Raw genomic sequence first — 6,582 nt, forward strand, 5'->3', positions numbered from 1 at the left:
AAAACCATTTAGAGAAATAAAAGGGATGTTTGAATACCTTGCTTTGTTATATACTCTGACTAAAGAAGGGTAAAAAGAGAGAGACATGTCTGCACTTATTTTAATTAGACACCAGCAGCACCCCTCACAAACCAAAACCAGCTGTGACAGTCCCCCCCTTTCCAACATTTCCACAACGCCGAACCTAGCAAGCAAGCAATCCACAGCCTCTCCTCTCTCTATGGACCTTCCCGCCATAGCAAGCCTTCCCAAAACAGCAGCCCAAACTTTCCCCTTTTAATCATTAGACCTCTCTCTTAGTTAAGCCCATAAGCTGCCAATTCAAAACTAAAAATTACAATTTCAAATCAAACCATTCCAGCCCCTCAATCAACTCATCACTTCTCATTTTCAATGTCCTTTCCTCACAAACTAACCTGTAACAGCCCTTGACTGACTCTCAAACCCAAGCCACCCTTCCTCACCAAATCACTCCAGCCACGGCAACCAGAACCAGCAGCAGCCCCCAAACTTAACCATAACAGACCCAAAAATTAACAGAAATCCCAACCGAAGAAACACCAAAATCGCAGCTCAATCAGGGTTTGTTTACAATCAAAAACAAATCAAAGTTTCCCCGAATCCTTGCCAACCTCCTCAATAAAATCACGCCCAAAAACTCAACTCCATCATAACTCAGAAACAAGCCAGCATAACAAACCCTAAAAATCCTGATTTTCTTCTTTTTTTGCAGATTATTGCTTGTGCGTGTATCACAAGCGCTGCAAACCCAGCCACTGTCTAGCTTTTAGTGCCTAAACATACTTATGTTTGCCAAAAAAAAAAAAATCCCCTTGCTAACCCCTGGTAAGGTTGTCAATTCCATTCTAGTTAGCGTTCCGCTCCGTGATACCTATAGTGTGTTTATATACATAGTTAAAAATCAGGAATATAATATCAATCAAGTATATAATACATGTTGCTTTCTTGAATTTCCAACTCATATAGTTTTGTTTTGATGAATGGTTGGTCTTTGAACAGATGAAAATCAGGAAACATTATGGCAAAATTTAAGAGCTTGATATCAAAACATAGGAAGATCAGGGTAAAAGAAATGATGCTAGTTGTACAGCAAGCCTAACAAGCTTTACGTCATCAACGAAACAATACTAGGTAATGGCATGTCAAGATTGAAGCAGCCAATATGTAAGCAAATTGTAAGATTTTTGTGGAGGAGATGGATGACAAGTTGATAACCCAACAAGAAGTTTTTTTTTCAAAGAGGAAAAAACCAAACATGGAAATAAACAACTAAAATAATCCATCAAATTAAAAATTACGAAAAATAGCCATGAACACACTCCAAAGTCAAGTAGGATTTTGGTTTAAAAACGCAACAGCCACCACAGCTAGGCTCAGAAAGACACAAAGGAGAAAAATGTACTTCTTGATGATTATGAAGCTTATCAAGCATTTTGCCTTGTATTTAAACCACGATGATTTACCTTTATCTTTTCACCATGTTTTTGTCATTAGTTCTTGTTAGTGTGACAAGTACAGAATTTTTCCTGCAAGGCACTAGACCTGTTATGGACTCCATTTTCAGCTACTTCCTGATCATGAACAACAATGACCTTTCTGGGTGAAGAAGAAAGAGGTCATGCGTCATCATTTAACATTTCTTTCTGGCTCATGAAAAAGTGAAAGACAGAAGCTGGAGTCCCTCATCAAGATTGTGTCCTTCTCTAATGTTTTAGAGTTATTGTGCTTAACTGTTTGTTGCTACTTTGAACATGGAATGTGTCAATTCAAATTTAGTGTCCATATGAAATGGCACAGTGGTGAGGCGGCGATATAACTCAGGCAGTGTCTGCATGCACTTTTTGACTGTTGAAGGAGAGTCCTTCACTAATTGTTTTTGGTTCATTTCCCCTTTTCCACTAGATGTATATATGAAGACAAGAAAAGGAAATAAAAAAATAAAAAAAGAGGGGTGTGTTTATTAAAAGAAACCATAGAATTAATTAAAATAGTTTATTCAACTGATATCTTCTTTTTTTCTTTCTCCCCGCTTGTTTTTGATAAACCAATAATGCTATCTATTTAATTTAATGTCAAGTGGAGTGGTTTCTAGTCTATTGCAAGCAGCTCATAAACCAAGCAGGATTTTGGTTTAGACATTTTTACAAACAGTTGACAAGCATCAATTAAAAAAAACAGATGATTAAACCTAAAGTGTACAGTTACAAGATACAGAATAAGAAATTACGTAGTAACAATAACAATGATGATAATAACAATCAAGATGTAACGTGCGATACGAGAAAAAGGAATAAATAAATAAATAAAGAGGAAAGACAATGACATACAGTTCCGATAGCAAGAGCAACATTTTCGTTAGTGTGATGATCATCAATGTGAATATCAACAGTTGCCTGCTTAACTAGTTGTGTTTTGGATTTACTTCTAATGATCATAAGTTTGAATTCTTTTACAAAAAAATCTCACAGTAATTAAGAAAAAAAATAATTGCCCTCACATGCAGAAAAACACATGCGAAGAAAGTTGCTAAAAAACACAAACCAACCATATAATTAGAGAGAGGGCATCAAATCTCACAGTAACAAGAAACTAGATCCAAATTAAAAAAAAAAAAAAGATTACTAACATCTAACATGTGATGGAGAAAGGGAATTCCAGCAGAAGAATCAGAAATTCCAGTTCCATCCAAACCAATAACGGTGGGCCATGAATGGTGTGAGATTTATATCTATATTAACAAAACAAAGTGTTTTTCATCACTATCGGAGAATATGGATGGGTATCTATAAAGGAAATGACTTCTCTTTGTAATTACTTATCTGAACGACATTCTTTTAATTCAATCACAACAAATAATTTTCTGCTATAGAAGTTCAATTCCATGCAAATTAAGTCTATCATTGCATAATTTAAGGTGATGTACTTATCATTTGGACTTAATTTTATTAGTGATTTTTGGGGTTTGAATTGAAGAGGAAATGGAGAAAAATGCTTAACTTGATTTAATTTGACTAAGTTTCAAATAAATAGTCAAATTAGAAATCAATTAAGGGTTTGATTGAAGTAAAAAATTGAGATTGAAAGTCAATTTGGTTTTAAAATGAAGAATTGAAGAGATAAGGACTGAGACGAGAGATATGGAACAATTAGAGGGCACATTGTAATTCTGTCAAGGCGCAAATTGAAGCAAATTAAGAGAAATAGCAGACAGTTGATCGAAAATAAGAGGATTGGAAGTACAAGGATCAAGTCACAACAGTCTTGAAATATAGGGATGAAGATGAAGTATGACATGATTTTCATTGGGAAAACCTAATTCTAATTGAGGCCAAAGCGATGTCGTTTTTAGCAGAGGAAGAAAATGCTATGAAGATTCAAAGCAAACAACGTCGTTTTATTCCTTAAATCTGAAGATTTTCTGGGTAGAAAATGGTTTAGTCTCATGCGATCTTCAAGCTTAATTCTCAATTCTAATTAATCCCATTGACAGAGCAAAAACACAGGAAACATGCGCTCCAACATTTCAGCTGCAATTATGGTGCGAAGGACCTCAATTTAAACCCTTGAATCCACTCTAGAATTCATGCCAAATGCACTCCCAGACAGCCTCCCTTCAAAACCATAAACCCAAACTTTCCATGTTTGTTCAAAATCCAGTCTTCAAAGAAGTGATATCTTCGAGGCAACTGCAGAATTTGTTCTCATAATTATAGTGCATTCATGTTTTCCATCAATAAACCCTAACTTTTGGCTCTGCAAAACCAAGTGTTTGTCCTTCTCATGAATGGTTCTCATCATTAAAAATGTGTGTGATCATTCCCCGTTTTCTTCACGTTTTGATAACATGATTAATATCACTATGGAATGTGGAATTATGCATAATTCGATCTGCAGATAAGTGAAAAAATGGATGCATCATATGGTTTTCAAAACTTCAAATTATATCCTCTGTCTCAATGGGCTTCTTTCCACTTTTACAGGGAAAAAAAAAATCACGTTTACAAAGTTTGTGTTCATGAGATAATATATTTGCAAACACAAGCTTTATTTGCAGAACTCATAAACTTTTTAGTCCAGCTGATCTTGTGAGAAGAAATAGATGAGAACACAAGATCATTTGTTCATGAGAGGTCATCACTTGGCTAAATGTTTGGTTTTCTAGGGTGTCGTTTGCATATTTTTCATTTTACTGTCATGAGTTTTTTGGCAAGTCAGTATATACACTTTGTCCGGTAGTTAGCTTGTTTACGGCCAAGTCTTCTTCTTCTTCTTTTTTTAATCATTTTTGCATATTATATAATAATAATAATAATAATAAAGCATTTGTTTTTTAATTACAAAAAGACAAAAAAAGAACCATCCAAAAATATATTTTTTATGAAAAAAATATTTATTTTAGCATTTTCAGAAAAACCAAAAGAATAAAAATAAATATTTTGTATGTATACATGTACTTAGTAACAAGTTTATTAGACTTATTAAAACTTGGCTCAAATAAAACAGCCTATTAGATCTACTTAGCAAAACAAATTAGAATACTCATGTTTCTAAATAAAAAACAATAATAAAAATTCTCAATTTATAACATGTTTTGAACAAAAAGACCAAATCATCTTCTAATCCTTTTTTCAAAACCAATAAACCTATTTGCAAAAGAAGTTAGGAATCATTGGATATTATCACCTTGATATGAAATTGGATCATTAGTCTTTTTACTTCTTAATTTGATTTTCTTTTGACTTTTTTTTGGTGCTCTCACTCTTCAATTTTCAAGAAAAATCTAAAAAAAAAAAAATGGTATTTGATTTGATGTAATTTGGTAAAAATTTAAGAGTATTCTCGGGTTAGGATATAAGGTTTATAATTTAGGAAATCTATTTTTGTTTAAAAATGACATTTATATTTATATTGTCAAGTAATCAGCCAATCGGTTGTTTTAGATTAAGAATTGTAATCCTTATCAAAGTAAGTTGTGCACTCACATTAAGAAGATTAAGTTAATCTCATTCTTAGTGAATTATGCAATTACATTTGAGATACCAAGTTTAATCTCTATTGTGGGAAGTTGTGCAATCATACTAGAGATACTAAATCAATTTTTTTCCTAGAGAGTTTGAGGTTATTACCCTAAAAAGATCGTGTCAATCCTTGCCAAAATGAGTTGTGAATCGTATTATAAAGACTAAGTCAATCCTATCCTTAATGAGTTTAGGGATATTGTCTTAGGGAGTCTATGTCAATATCTTTCTATGTGAGTTTTGCACTCATAGTAAGGAGGTTTTAGATCCTTCCTTTCCAATAAGATTTATACAAGGCTTAAAGCTCATCCCTTCTAAAGAGAGTTATGCAATCGCAGTAAGGAGCTTTTAAATCCATCCCTTCTAACAAGAGTTGTACTATTACATTAGGGAGACTTCAAATTCATTCCTTTCAAAGTGAGTTATGCAATTACACTAAGATGGTCTTGTAGATCTATCTCAAAGCATAAGAAAAGCTTCAAATTCATCCCTTCTAAAGAGAGTTATGCAATCACGGTAGGGAGCTTTTAAATCCATCCCTTCCAACAAGAGTTGTACTATCACATTAGGGAGACTTCAAATTCATTCCTTCCAAAGAGAGTTATGCAATTGCACTAAGATGGTCTTGTAGATCTATCTCAATGTAAATTATATAATCACACTAAGAAGACTAAGTCAATTCCATATTTAGAAGGTTATGGTGCTATTTCCCGAGTCATTCATTTCATTGGGGAGTTGATGAGAAGCCCTCGGACATCACTTGGAAAAAATAAAAAGTCATTTTAAATAATTCATCCATATACAAGAAACTTGCATTCTTATTTTTATTGGCTATGATAGATTTTTATTTAATCAGAATTATAGATGTAAGGGAGACTTTTCTCTTCAATACGAACCCTAGCAGAATTGATTAGAATTTGTGAACCCAAAATCTATGCAATCCAACTTTGCTAAAAATAGGATAAGCTTATCACAATGAAAAACCTGCTTCAAAGCAACAAGACTATAAACCAATCCAATCACAATGCCTACACCTGAAGACGAGCAAACAAAGTATAAATTCACAACAAAGATTGGTCAATTCTTTAAAGAGTTAAAAATTCAATCAAGAAGCAAGATTGTTAACCAAAAGTCAGCAAAAATCATAATATTATTAGCTAAAAAAATACGCTGAAAATTATTCTCAAGAGTATTTATACCCTAAGCCAAAAAACCTTAGTTTTCCTAATGGGTCACATATAAACTCAATTTAAATAATAATCAACTCAAGCTAAAACTAGCTCAAACTAATTAAAATAAATAAAATAAACAAATTTGAAACCCAAACAAGTGATTCCAAATAAAAAAAGTTTAATAGTCCAACTAATTTAATAAGACAAGTTCAATTATTTTCGCATTCTGTCTCTTAGCAGCAAAGCTCAACCTCAAACAAATGGTTCTCTCTCGACTTAAGTCTTAAAAAATTAAAAGGCGTGCCATGTATTGTTAGAAAGGTATGGAAGTCTATGTGCCATGTATTGTTGGAAAGGTATGGAAGTCTAGT

The 6,582-nt window shown here is 33.1% G+C and overlaps 1 long non-coding RNA gene across 1 annotated transcript; it reads right to left on the minus strand.

Annotated features, from left to right (window-relative positions):
• Window positions 1-26: 26 nt before the first annotated feature.
• Window positions 27-2,908, minus strand: LOC105110674 (uncharacterized). The gene is made up of 2 exons (XR_839514.1): window positions 2,349-2,908; window positions 27-892 (listed from the first exon to the last, which is right to left on the minus strand). It is a non-coding gene; the product is annotated as an uncharacterized LOC105110674 (long non-coding RNA).
• Window positions 2,909-6,582: the final 3,674 nt, after the last annotated feature.

This window comes from Populus euphratica, unplaced genomic scaffold (assembly GCF_000495115.2).
Source record: "Populus euphratica unplaced genomic scaffold, PopEup_1.0 scaffold260.1, whole genome shotgun sequence".
Classification (NCBI taxonomy): domain Eukaryota; kingdom Viridiplantae; phylum Streptophyta; class Magnoliopsida; order Malpighiales; family Salicaceae; genus Populus; species Populus euphratica.